Genomic DNA, 14,139 nt, shown 5'->3' on the forward strand with positions numbered 1-14,139 from the left:
TTCTCCTCCTTCTTCCAAACTCCATGTCGCCACCTTCCACTCATCATGAGAAGAGAGAGAAGCAAGATAGCATGTAGGTAAAAGACAGGAAGGTCTCTTCTTTTTTTGTCCTCCTCCAAGTTTTGCTTCTGAGGAAGGAATACAGCCAATAAAAATTGGGAAAACCTCTGCTTTATCCTCCATTATGCTTTTTAAAGTTGACTCCATTTTTTTTCCTCAGTCAACAACAAAGGTCTAAACACTTGGTCTTTTATGTGTCCTGCTTCATCTTTATTGATAATGTCTCAGACCAAGGACATACTTTGAGAAGGTGAACATTTCAAAGTGGGTTGTTCAACAATCAAACCCTTTTACTCTTTGCAAGACAGGAGAACTAAATGTCTTTGCTGAAATAACCAATGAATACATTAATTCATAAATGTACATCTGAGTTTATAAACAAGCTTCTCCAGTTGCAATGGGTTATATATTTGTATTGTGTCTCTAGCCATTTGTAAGCAGTTGATGTGGAACTCCTTTTCCAGAACTACCTTGTAAGACTCTCCTAACTTGATCTCCTAAAGAACAGGAGGCATTTAAAAGAAAAAGTAGTAGTGATACTTTGCTTTGACAACCATACTTTGAATATTTTGTTTTTCTCCCACCCTTAAAAATAATCTCTTGGTGATATTTATATTAATAGCTACATTTTAATAATCATATTTTTGCATCATGGGCTTTAGGGCCTCTGGGCTCCTGAACAAAATTTACTAAACAAAATGACAAAATTCACCAAATAAGACAATAAACGCAAATAAAGAGTACATAAGCCTAGAGCAAAGACTAAAGTAACAAAGGCAACATAATACTGACTTGCCCCTAACAGTGCAGAACTAAGCAGTCCTATTTTGGGTATATATCTGTTCATGTGAGCATAGATACCCTGTAGCTGATGGGCAGGGGTGCAATCATCCGATTTTCATTTAAGGATTGTTATTTGTTTTCTTCTTAGGGCAACTTTTTTTTAATGGACAGACTTCTTCAATAGGGACAAGGCTATTAGTTAGACATATTTGATATCATAATGGCTTTGATTTATGTTAGTGTTGAGTTTCAATTCCAGTTGTGTCACTTACCATCTGTCACCTGAGATTCAATATTCCTCCTCATCTGTAAAATTGTGCCTCTATTATTAGGGCTGTTGTGAAGGATTAATGCCATCACTCATGAAAAGTCTTCATCCCAGTAAATAATCTGTAGATACTAGTTATTATAATCTGTTATCAGATCTGTATATCATTGTTTTTGTACTGTCATCTGAAATGACAGTAGAATTGATAGCGAAATTTGGGGGCTCTGATGTCATGACTTATTTGGGAGCCATAGTCAATCTGATGGGAGTGAAGAAATGGCACTGTAAGTAGAATGAAAGTGAAATAATGTGTCAAAGTTCTAAGAATTGGGTGGAGTAGCCGTGGTATTTATTGAAGGTTGACAGAACCACACATAAAGCAGGAATCTAAATTGTATTCGAGAAAGCAAGCAAACTATTTACTATTAAATATTTTATATATTTCAATTAGGTATACTTTATCTATAATACTATATTAGTTTCTGGGGTATAATACTGATCTGACTATTCTATACAAGATGCATTGCACACCACAATGCTCATCAATGTCCGTCACCGTGAAAAGTTGCTACCTAATCATTTACTACATTTCCTATGTACTACTTTTCATCCCTAAGACATATTTATTTTATGTCTGGTAGTTTGTATCTCATGTTCCTCTTCAACTATTTAATATATAAACCCACCCGCTTTCCCTTCTGACAATGAACAATTTGTTCTCTATATTTATGAGTTCATTTCTTTTGTTTGTTGTTTGTTCATTTGTTTTCTTTTTTATATTCCACGTAAGTGAAATTATATATTATATGTCTTTCTCTGACTTATTGCATTTAGCATAATACTTTAAGGTCCATCTTTGTTCTCATGAAGGGAAGGGTTTAATTCCTTTTATGGCTGATTAATATTTAAGACATGGAGGCAACCTAGGTGTCAACTGATTGATGGATAAAGGCAATTGTAAATAATACTGCAGTAAACATAGGGGTACATATATCTTTTCCAGTTAGGTTTTTACTTTCTTCTGAATAATACCCAGAAGCAGAATTACTGGATCATATGGTATTTCTATTTTTAATTTTTGGAGGAATTGCCATACTGTGGCTGCACCAGTTGATGATCCCACCAGTAGAGGTCCTTTGTTCTCCCCATCCTTGACAACAATTGTTACTTTTTGTCTTTTTGATATTAGCCATTCTGACAGGTGTGAGGTGATATCTCACTGTGATTTTGATTTGCAATTCCCTGATGATTAGTGATGGTGAGCATCTTTTCATGTACCTGTTGGCTAGCTGAATATCTTCTTTGGAAAATGTCTTTTCAGGTCCTCTACTCATTTTTTTAATGTTTATTTTTTTGGGGGGGAGGGAGAGACAGCATGAGCAGGGGAGGGGCAGAGACAGAGGGAGACACAGAATCTGAAGGACACTCAAGGCTCTGAGCTATCAGCACAGAACCTGATGTGGGGCTTGAACTCATGAATCATGAGATCATGACCTGAGCCAGAGTCGGATGCTTAACCAACTGAGTGACCCAGGTGCCCCTGCTCATTTTTTAATCAAATTTTTAATTTTTTTTTGGTGTCGAGTTGTATGTGTTCTTTATATATTTTGGATTTTAAGTCATTATTGAATATACCATTTGCAAATATATCTCCAATTCAGTAATTTGCCTTTTTGTCATACTGATGATTTCCTTCACTGCATGAGAGCTTTTTCATATAGTTTGATGTACTCCCAATTGTTTATTTTTGGTTTTGTTTCCCTTGTGTAGGGAGATATACCCAGAAAAATACTTGCTAAGGTTGGTGTCCAAGAGATTACTGCCTACATTTGTTTTAGGACTTTTATGGTTTCAGGAGTCACATACAGATCTTTAATCCATTTTGAGTTTATTTTTGTGTATGGTGTAAGAAAGTGGTCCAGATCCTTGCCAACATCTGTTTTTGCCTGAGTTGTTAATGTTAGCCATTCTGACAGGTGTCAGATGGTACCTCATTGTGGTTTTGATTTGTATTTCCCTGATGATGAATGATATTGAGCATTTTTTTCATGTGTTTATAGCAGCACTATCAACAATAGCCAAAGTATGAAAAGAGCCCAAATGTCCATTGATGGATGAATGGATACGGAAAATGTGGCATAATATACAATGGTGTATTACTTGGCAATCAAAAAGAATGAAATCTTGCCATTTGCAACTAAGTGGATGGAACTGGAGGGTATTATGCTAGGCGAAATTAGAGAAAGACAAAAATCACATGACTTCACTCATATGAAGACTTTAAGAGACAAAACAGATGAACATAAAGGAAGGGAAACAAAAATAATTTAAAAACAGGGAGGGGGACAAAACAGAAGAGACTCATAAATATGGAGAACAAACTGAGGGTTATGGGAGGGGTGGTGGGAGGGGGGATGGACCTAATGGGTAAGGAGCACTAAGGAATTTTTTCATTATTTCATTATTTGTGGTATTTTGTGCTTCCATACAAATTTTAGGATTTTTTTGTTCTAGTACTCTGAAAAATACTGTTGGTATATTAATGGAGATTGCACTGAATTTATGGGTTGCTTTGGGTGCAATGGAGATTTTAACAATACTAATTCTTCCAAGAGTACATCTTTCCATGTGTTTGTGTCATTTTCAATTTCTTTCATATATGTCTCATAGTTTTCAGTTTACAGTTCTTTCACCTCCTTGGTTAAATGTATTCGTAGATAATTATTACTATATTTTTTTTGGTGCAGCTGTAAATGGGTTTGTTTTCTTAATTCCTCTTTTTGCTCCTTTGTTATTAGTGTATAGAAATGCAGTAGATATCTCTGTATTGATTTTATATCCTGTAACTTTACTAATTTTCTTTATTCTCATAGTTTTTTGGTGCAGTCTTTAGGGTTTCCTATATAAAGTATCATGTCATCTGAAAATAGTGATAGTTTTACTTCTTACCAATTTGGATGTCTTTTTTTTTTTTTTTTTTTTTTTTTTTTGTCTGATTGCTATGGATAAGACTTCAGTACTATGCTGAATAAAAGTGTTTAGAGTGGACATCCTTGTCTTCTTCCGGATCTTAGAGGAAAAGCTTTGTTTTTGTCATTGAGTATATTACTGGGTTTGTCAGATGTGACATTTATTATGTTAAGGTATGTTCGCTCTAAATTTATTCTGTTGACTTTTTATCATAAATGGATGTTGCATTTTGGGAAATGCTTTTTCTGCATCTTTTGAGACAATCATATGAATTTATCCTTGGTTAATGTTGTATATCACATTGATTGATTTACAGATATGGAACCATCCTTGCATCCCTGAAATAAATTCCACCTGGTCATAGTCAATGATCTTACAATATATTTTGAAATTCAATCTGCTAATATTTTGATGAGGATTTTTGCACCTATGTTCATCAGAGTTTGCCTGTAGATTTTTTTTTATAATTTTTGCAGTGATCTTAATAGGGTTTCTTACTACCTACCCCAGTCATAAATAGTAGTACTGAGGGGACTCCCCCATAATGTCTTAGAGGGCTGCTTTCAGATAAAAAGGTCTATAACTTTAACTCTTGACTCCTCCCCTCACCTAAAGCTTGGGGAAGAAAATAAATATTTACTTTTTAACTATTCAGAGCTTTGGGCACACTGTAGCACTGTAGTAGTAGTTACTATTCTCTGATTTTCATTTTCTGAACCTTTGGCTTATAATTTTCTCTACGTTACATTGAAAAACGTGTGCATGTCCCTTGATCAGTAGTACCACATGGAAATATAAACCTTGTTCTTCCACATCTTCTACAGAGGATGAGTGAAAAAATGGTACTTTAAATATCCTGCAAAGCTATTTTGTGTACTTGACGCAAGATTTGGGTAAACCATTCCATTTCCTTATCTTGAGCAGTAGGAGTTAAATAGTCTTCAATCTCATCTTCCCAAATATCTCCATTAACATCCACAGCATGGAACAACTGATTAAAACACAGGGAAACAGGATCAGTGAAATGTTTATAAGGGTTTTCTCTAGGGAAGAACCCATGCAAATCCAACAGAAATATTGCATACAGCCAATCCATGTCATTTTGTTACATCCATCTCATTTCTCTATGGGAGTCCCACAACATGGGCAGCTCTTTGAGTTCTTTTTACCCATTCCTTGCTTTCCATCTCTTCCAGTGCCTTTCAGAATCACCCTCTTGCCGTACCTCTGTTCCAAAAATCTTTTACTGTCCTCATCTGCTTGCAGGCACTCATTTCGTAAGTCTATTAATTTCTCAGCAGTTACCTTACATGGAGAGACCCCAGGGTAAGTCGATCTGCACAAGGTACAGAAGGCAAAATTGCAACTGGAGCAGATGCCCCTGGTGCATGAATTTAGTAGCATTTATTCCTCTTCTATTTCTTGGAATAGTTTGAGGAGAAACGGTATTAATGTTTTTTTTTTTTTTTATTTTTTAAAAATGCTTGCTCATTTGTGAGAGAGAGAGAGAGATGGAGTGTGAGTGGGGGAGGGGCAGAGAGTGACACACACGCGCGCACGCGCCCACACACACACACACACACACACACACACACACACACACAGAATCTGAAGCAGGCTCCAGGCTCTGAACTGTCGCACAGAGCCCAACAGAGAGCTCAAACTCATGAACCATGAGATCATAACCTGAGCTGAAGTTAGACACCTAACTGACTGAGCCACCCAGGTGCCTAATTAATGTTTGTTGTTGTTGTTGTTTTAATGTTTACTAGAATTCACCTGTGATGTCACCTATTTCTTGACTTCCGTTTGTTTGAAGTTTTTTGATTACCAATTCAATTTTATTAGTACTAATGGGTCTATTCACATTTCTTTCTTCTTTCTAATTTAGTTTTAAAATGTTGCACATTTGTAGAAATTTCAACATTTGTTTCCTAGGTTGTCCAATTGGTTGGCATATAATTTTTCATAGTAGTCTCATAATCCTTTCTAGTTCTGTGGTGTCAATTTTAACTTTTCATTTGTTTCATATATTATTTTAGTCCTCTCTTTTTCTTGGTAAGTCTGGCCAATTATTTTTCAATTTTGTTTATCTTTTCAAAGACCTAGCTCTTGATTTTATTGATCTTTTCTATAGTTTTTTTTTTTTTTTTTTTTTGGTCTCTATTTCATTTATTTTTGCTCTTTTATTCTGCCAACTTTGGGCTTTTTTCTCTTTCTAGTTCATTTAGGTGTAAGGTTAGATGGTTTCTTTGAGATTTTTTTTGTTTCTTAAGGTAGGATTATATTGTTATCAACTTTCCTCTTAGAACTACTTTTATTGCCTCACAGTGGTTTTGAACCATTGTGTTTCAACTTTAATATCTCTTCAGGTGCATTTTTATTTCCTTTTTGATTTGTGAAACCATTTATTGTTTCATAGTATGTTGTTTGGACTGCACATGCTCCCCCCACCTTTTTGTGATTGAATTTTAGTTTCATACTGTCCTGGTTGAAAATAATATTTAGTATTATTTCTATATTCCTAAATTTATTGCTCGTTATTTTATGCCCTAACATGTGATTTATATTGAAGAATGTATCATGTCCACTTGAAAAGTATGTGTATTCTGCCAGTTTGGGATGGAATATTCTGTGTATATCTTTTAAGCCCACCCGGTCAAAGGTGCAGTTCAAAGCTACTGTTTCCTTATTAATTTTCTGTCTGGATGACTTATCCATTGACGTAAGTGGAGTGTGAAAATCTGCTTCTATTATTGTATTACTGTCAACTTCTCCCTTTATGTCTGCTAATATTTGCTTTTTATTTATTGGTGTTCTCATGTTGAGTGCATAGATACTTAAAATTGTTATACCCTCTTGTTGGATAGATCCCTTTATTGTTAAAGTCTATTCTGTCTCAACAACCAAAGAGTCAGTGATGAAATCAAAGAGTAAATAAAAAGACAAAGGAGAAATGGAAACAAAATGGACCAAAATCTTTGGGACACAGCCGAAGCAGTTCTAAGAGGGAAGTTTATGATGATAAAGACCAATAAAAAACCAGAAAAATCTCAAACAATTTAACCATATCCCTAAAGAAACTAGAAAAAAACCCAAATTGAGTAGAAGAAAAGAAATAATAATGATTAGAACTAAAATAAATAGAGATTAAAAAAAATAGAAAAGATTAATGAAACCAAGAGCTGGGGTTTGCAAAGACAGACTGAATTGATAAACCTCTAGTTAGACTCTTCAAGAAAAAAAGTGAGAGAACCCAAATAAATAATATGAGAAGTGAAAAACGAGAATAGTAATAGATGCCACAGAAATAGGATTACAAGACTGCTATAACAAATTATATGCTAACAAACTCAATAACCTAGAAGAAATAAATAAATTCCTACCAATATAATCTTCCAAAACGGAGTCACAAAGTAATAGAAAATCTGAACAGACAGATTAATTATTAGCAACAAAATTCAATCACTAAACTCCCAACAAAGAAATGTCCAGGACCAGATGGATTCACAGGTGAATTCTACCAAACATAAAGAAGCATTAAACCTACTCTCCTCAAACTATTACATAAAGACAGAAGAAAGGAAAGCTTACATATATATCCTATGAGACCAGCATCACCCTGATGCTAAAACTGAACAAAGATGCAAAAATCCTCAACAAGATAGCAGCAAACCACATTCAACAAAACATCAAGAGGATCATTCACCACCATCAAGAGGAATTTATTCTGTGGATGCAAGGACAATTTAGTATTGGCAAGTCACTCAACATGATACCCCCCCCCCAATCAAAATCAAGGATAAAAATCACATGATTATTTCAATATATGCAAAAAAGTCATTACACAGAATTCAACATTAGTTCATAATAAAAATTCTGAGCAAAGTTTAGAAGGCATATACCTCAACACAATAAAGGCCATATATGACAGATGCACAGCTAATATCATACTCAATGGAGAAAACCTGAAAACCTTCTCTGACATCAGGAGGAAGACAAGGATTTCCACTCTCCGGACTTTCATTCAACATGGCACTAGAAGTTCTAGCTGTAGATAATAAAGAAGTAAAACTATTTTCAGATGATACCATACATAAAAAATCCTAAAAGCTCCACCAAAGATCTATTAAAATTAATACATGAATTCAGTAAAATTGCAGGATACAAAATACACAGAAATCTGTTGCATTTCTATACACTAATAACAAAGCAGCAAAAAGAGAAATTAAGAAAACTAAATGCACCAGAAAGAAGAACCTCCTTAGGAATAAACTTATAATTGAAGATAACAGAAAAAATGGAAAGACATTTCATGCTTATGGATTGGAAGAATGATTTTATTAAAATATCCATAGTACTCAAAGTAGTCTACAGATAGTCAATTCTTATCATAATATCCAGAAATATATCCAAACCTATATGGCAGTATACGACAAAGGAGAGAAGAATATACAATGGGGAAAAGACAGTCTCTTTAATCAATGGGGATGGGAAAATTGGACAAAGAAAAAAGAATGATTTTAGATCACTCTATGCAAAAAATAAATTCAAAATGGTAAAGATCTAAATGGGAGACATGAAAACTAGACATAGAAACCTAGAAGAAAACAGGCAGTAACCTTTTTGACATCAGCCTTAGCAACAGTTTCCTAGATATGTATTCTACAGCATAGTAAACAAAATTAAAACTAAAGTATGGGTATTATACCTCCCAAAATGCTTTTAGACAATGAAGAATCCTATCTACAAAAGAAAAATGCAACTTACTGAATGGGAAAAAGATATTTGTGAACAATAAGGTCTATTTTGTCCAGTTCTTGTTACCTACCTGTATAGTCTTTAGGTCTGAAGTGAGTCCCTTGTGGGCACCATATAGGTGTGTATGTGTTGTTGTTGTTGTTGTTGTTTTTAATCCATTCATTCACCCTTGGCTTTCAATTGGAGCATCAAGACCATTTACATTTATAGTAATTATTGATAGGTATATATTGCCATTCTGTTGATTTTTTTTCTGGTCGCAATGTAGTTCTTGTTTTTCTTTCTCCTCTTCCTGTCTTCCCTTGTGATTAATGACTTTCTTTAGTGTTATGCTTGGATTCCTTTTTCTTTAATTTTTATTTATTGTAGGATTTTGGTTATTATAGAGTCAAATATAATATCCCATGTATATAAAAGTCTATATTAGGTTGATGGCCTCTTAAGTTTGCACATGTTTTACTCCCCACTCTGAGTTTTATGTTTATGATGTTATATTTTACATCTTTCTGTTTCGTGTATCCCTGGACTAAAATTTATATGTATAGTTGATTTTACTACTTTTGTCTTTTAAACTTTATACTAGCTTTTTAAATGACTGATCTACCACCTTTATTGTACATTTGCTTTTACCAGTGCATTTTTTTCCTTTCAAAAACTTTTGAGTTACGGCCTTTTCTTTCCCACTTAAAGAAATCCCTTTAACATTTCTTGGAGAGGTGCCAGTCCTGGCTGAGGCTGCCCACAGGGTGTGGCAGGAGTTGTCATGGAGGGGTACCTGCTTGGGCAGGTGGGTTGAGCTGGGCAGATCTGTAGAAAATGCCTCGGTGAACCAGGCAGTGATAGGTGAGGTAGATGGAAGGTGTCAGAACTGGTTCCCACAATTATCTGGCTAGCAAGGCTGTAGGAGGGTAAGAAAAATGGCACCTGCCAGCACTTCCATTCCCAGAGAAAGATCCTATAGATCCCATTCCTTCTGGCACATCTCCTAAAATTAGTCAATAAATCTTCCTATATACTCAGACACTTTTCACACTGCTACTCTGTGCTGGGTCTCAGGCCGAGTGATATAGCATGCTGGTCTCTAAGGGAAGGGGAAAAAAATAGTTACAAACAGAGAGGGAGGGAGGCAAACTACAAGAGACTCTTAAATACAGAGAACAAACTGAGGGGTGGATGGGAGGGGTTGGGGGAGAGGGGAAAATGGGTGATGAGCACTGAGGAGGGAACTTGTTGGGATGAGCACAGGGTATTGTATGTAAGCCAATCTGACAATAAATTACATTCACGAACAAAAAAAGAGTAGAGACTCAGCTCCCTGTAGCCCTCCAGCTCCCAGGGCTACATCCACCAATTCTCAGAGCCATACCCTAAGTGGGATTATCTTCCCAGTGCAGGTCTAATCTGGGTCCGCTGGTTTTCAGAGAGTGACGATGCCTACCATACTCCTCCCACCATGGGCAGTCACCATGGCAGGGGTTGGTTTCCCTCCTAGTGACATATTGGCTATGTGACCTTAGTTGAGTCTTCTCTGATCTTGAGTTTTTACATTCGTTGAAGGGGAACAATAATACCTGATAGCACACTTCCAGAGCCTGTTGTAAAAACATGAACAAGAGTGCAAACGTAATGAATCTTTGTTCATAGACTCAGATGTGCAAAAATATCAAAAACATTTAAATTTGAATCTGCACCCTCATCCCAGTGGGCTGGCAGAAAATTTGACCTAAGTCATTTTGAGTTTTCCTCCTCCCTACGCTGGTGGGAAGGTGTTTTAGCATCAGTAAAGCATTGGGAAGACCCCTCGGGCCACTGACCATTTGCCTATTCTTGTTAATGCTGAGACGTACCCAATGTCTTTACTCACATTTTCCTTATTTCTGTGCTTCCCTAGGGACATGGAGATGCTTACCAGAGCCTGGGCTCCTATGCCAGGCAACACCCTCCCCGAGTGCATATGTTTGCTCACCAATCCATCCCCATGCAACTGCCACTTCCCAGCAAGGGCAGTGCTTTCTTTTTCCCACCTTCTCTAGAGCACCGATTATTTAAACAAAAATGTTCTAAGGCCTTTCACCAAAACTAGAAAGATCTATTGAACACAAGAGCATTTTGCTTTGCTTTCTCTCCTGCAAAACTGGCTCGAGGCAGGAGGACTAGAAAATACAGACCTGGCGACATACTCAGAAAATGAAGAAGGAAAAAAATAGAATTAATACAAATTTGCATATTAGTAAGTTGTTTTGTAAAAAAGGCATTTAAAAACATACCGTCTGCTACCTGCATTTGGATTTGTGGTTGGAATTCACCCCTGACTCACAGACACCTTTGTGGAGCAGTGGGTAACTAACCAGAAAAGAGGCACGTCTTCCGCCATTCGCAGATGTTGCTCTTTCCTGGTTGTAGTTCATGTCACGGTCATTACATTGTGGATTTCATCTTTGAAGAGGCCTCCAGAGCCAGTATAGATCACTGAGTCTTCGATTAAACCCTGCTAAGGCCTAATAGTCCGGAATGTTTCATTATTTTCTTGGCAGGACTAGTGGCTTATTTTTTAGCAGGCTGCAGAAAGCAGAAATTGGGAAAAGGTGTGTGCCACTGGCTGGGGATTCACAAGCAAGGGGCCCATTTATGGTGTCTTTAAAAAGACTACATTCACCAGCAAGCTTTGCTTTTTTTCTGTGTTGGAGTCTCAGTTCCATTTTTCTCCCTGCTCAACCTGTCCAGTAAATGTCCACCAAAATGGGCATGCAATAATAGGAATAACTTCCGCTAATTTAGGGCTTAGTCTCTGACAACCTTTGTAGTTAGAACTTAGAGTGGCCTCTACCATTTGTAGTGGGTTGAATTGTGCTCTCCCCCAAAATTGTGTTCCCTAAAAAGATGTCTCCAAGTCCTTATTCCTCATGCCCATAGGTCTTTGCAGATATGTAATAGGTTGAATAATATCACCCCAAAGTTCACGTATACCCCAAACCTCAGAATGTGATTCAGAAATAGAGTCTTTGCAGATATAATTAGTTATGGATCAAAAATGAGCCCATAAGTGATTAAATGAGGCCCCCAATTCAGTGACTGCTATCCTCATAAGAAGAGGGTAGGTCAGAGAAGCAGACAAACTGAGCAAATAGGTTATACGAAGATGGGGCCATGCTGCCACAAGCCAACAAATGAAAGGAGCTACAAGATACTTGAAGAGGAAAGGAAGAATTCTCTTCTAGAGGTTGTGGAAGGAGGAGGATGGCTGTACAGACACCTTGATTACAGATTTCTGGTGACTTCCAAAAGTATCTGAGAATAAATTTGTTTTTTTTTTTAATTTTTTAAAAAAGTTTATTTCTGAGAGAGATAGAGACAGAATGTGAGTGGGTTAGGGGCAGAGAGAGGAGACACAGAATCCAAAGCAAGCTCCAGGCTCCGAGTTGTCAGCACAGAGTCTGACATGGGGCTTGAACTCACGAGCTGTGAGATCATGACCTGAGCTGAAGTCGGACGCTCAACTGACTGAGCCACCTAGGCGCCCCTAAATTTCTGTTTTAAGCCTCTCACTTGGTTGTACTTTGTTACCTAGCATCCCTAGGAAACCAAAATAAGATATAATTAAGTTTCAATCTTGAGACAAGATTATGCTCAATTTAGAGTGAACCATAAATCCATAAGGACTGGTGTCCTTATAAGAGAAAGGAAAGAGAGATCTGAGACACAAGCCTAGTAGAGAAAGCCATATGAACACAGGGGCAGAGATTGGAGTGATTTGTATATAACCCCTGAACACCAAGATTTACAGACAACCAACAAAAGCTGGGGGAAGACACTTGGAGTGGATTCTCCCTCAGAGCCACCAGAAGGAACCAATCTTGTCAATATGTTGATTAAGGACTTGTGGCTTCCAGAACTGTGGGATAATGCATTTCTCTTGTTTTAAGCCACCAAGTTTATGGGAATTTGTTACAGCAGCCCTAGGAAACTAATATAACAATTTAATCCTGACAATAGCCCTGTGATAAGTAATATCCTCATTTCACTGAAAAGGAGATTAAAGACAACAGTGGTTAAGTAGCTTATCAGCATCACACCAATTTCAAGCGCACAGCCAGAATTCAAACTCAGGGTTTAAGCCTAGCTCTTCTCAATTCTGAGCCCACACACTTCACCCTTTGACCAAATCAGTTTTCTGTATTTAGTAAGGGACCATTTCTTTACCCAGAAGAACCACTAAAAATAAATAAAATGGTCCATTTCTTAAACATGTGTAAGAGAATGGACAGAATCTACTTCCTTTCTTAGCATCCTTTTAACTAATGTTGACTTGGTGTCTATTTTGTCCAGGCACCGTGCTAGATTCTAAGGAGACAAAGGGGGAAAAGGTGAAATTCCTATCTCTAAGGCATTAACAATTGACTAAATGAGAAAACTAGTGATTTCCAGGATGATGTGGGAGCCTTGAATGGCACACATCATCCTGGGCAGTGGTTATGCAAGTAATACTTCCAAGAGGGAGTTCTGTCTTGAAATGTGAAAGGAATTTAGTCATCAAGAAAGAAGTGGAAAACTGCAAGGGATACGGTGGGGCAGGGAAAAGGGGGGCATTTTTGGTGGAAAGCACACATATTATGGCCCGTTTATGGTGTATGTTTCCTTGTGGCCAGAGAACAAGGTACGAAGAGCAAGGAGCCAGCTCTCTGATGATCTCTGGATGCCAAGATGAAATGATTCTCAAGAGAGGAACACCAGGGAAAGACACAGGGAATGCAACATTTCAGTAAGATACCATCTTTCAGCAAATAGTATTTGTCTTACAGAGCCTTTGAGCTAAAAGACCAAAGTTATGATGTCATACTAAAATATTCCTCTTTTAAACCTGAACTTTATTAGTATCTGTCAATGAAAAATTGCATCAGACAAGTTTGCATCAAACAAGCGAGGAAGAATTTATTCAAAATTAATGCAGTAGGAGAGAGAATGAACTCTACTGAAACAACGGGCAGGACAGTTTTTAAAGCAGTGTAGTGAGCTAGAGGAAAAGTACTGGCTGGAGATGGGGGAGAGTTTGGTCAGTGATTAGGCCATGAGTGTTTGCTAATTGGCGCTTATCGAAGTAAAAGTCCTACCCTCCCACAGAGACTGGGATATAGAAGCAGGATCTCCTTATATAATTCCATTTCAAAGAGATAACTCTTTGTCAAGAAAAACATTTCTGGGGTGTAAAACTGGCAAGAGGCTGGAAGAAGATTTACATCTCAAAGAGGCAGAGAATGGATTTATAAGTAGAAGTTTTCTAAAGTAAATGCCTAAGAAAA

Source organism: Puma concolor, chromosome A1 (assembly GCF_028749965.1).
Source record: "Puma concolor isolate L17-30 chromosome A1, mPumCon1.1.hap2, whole genome shotgun sequence".
Taxonomy (NCBI): Eukaryota; Metazoa; Chordata; class Mammalia; order Carnivora; family Felidae; genus Puma; species Puma concolor.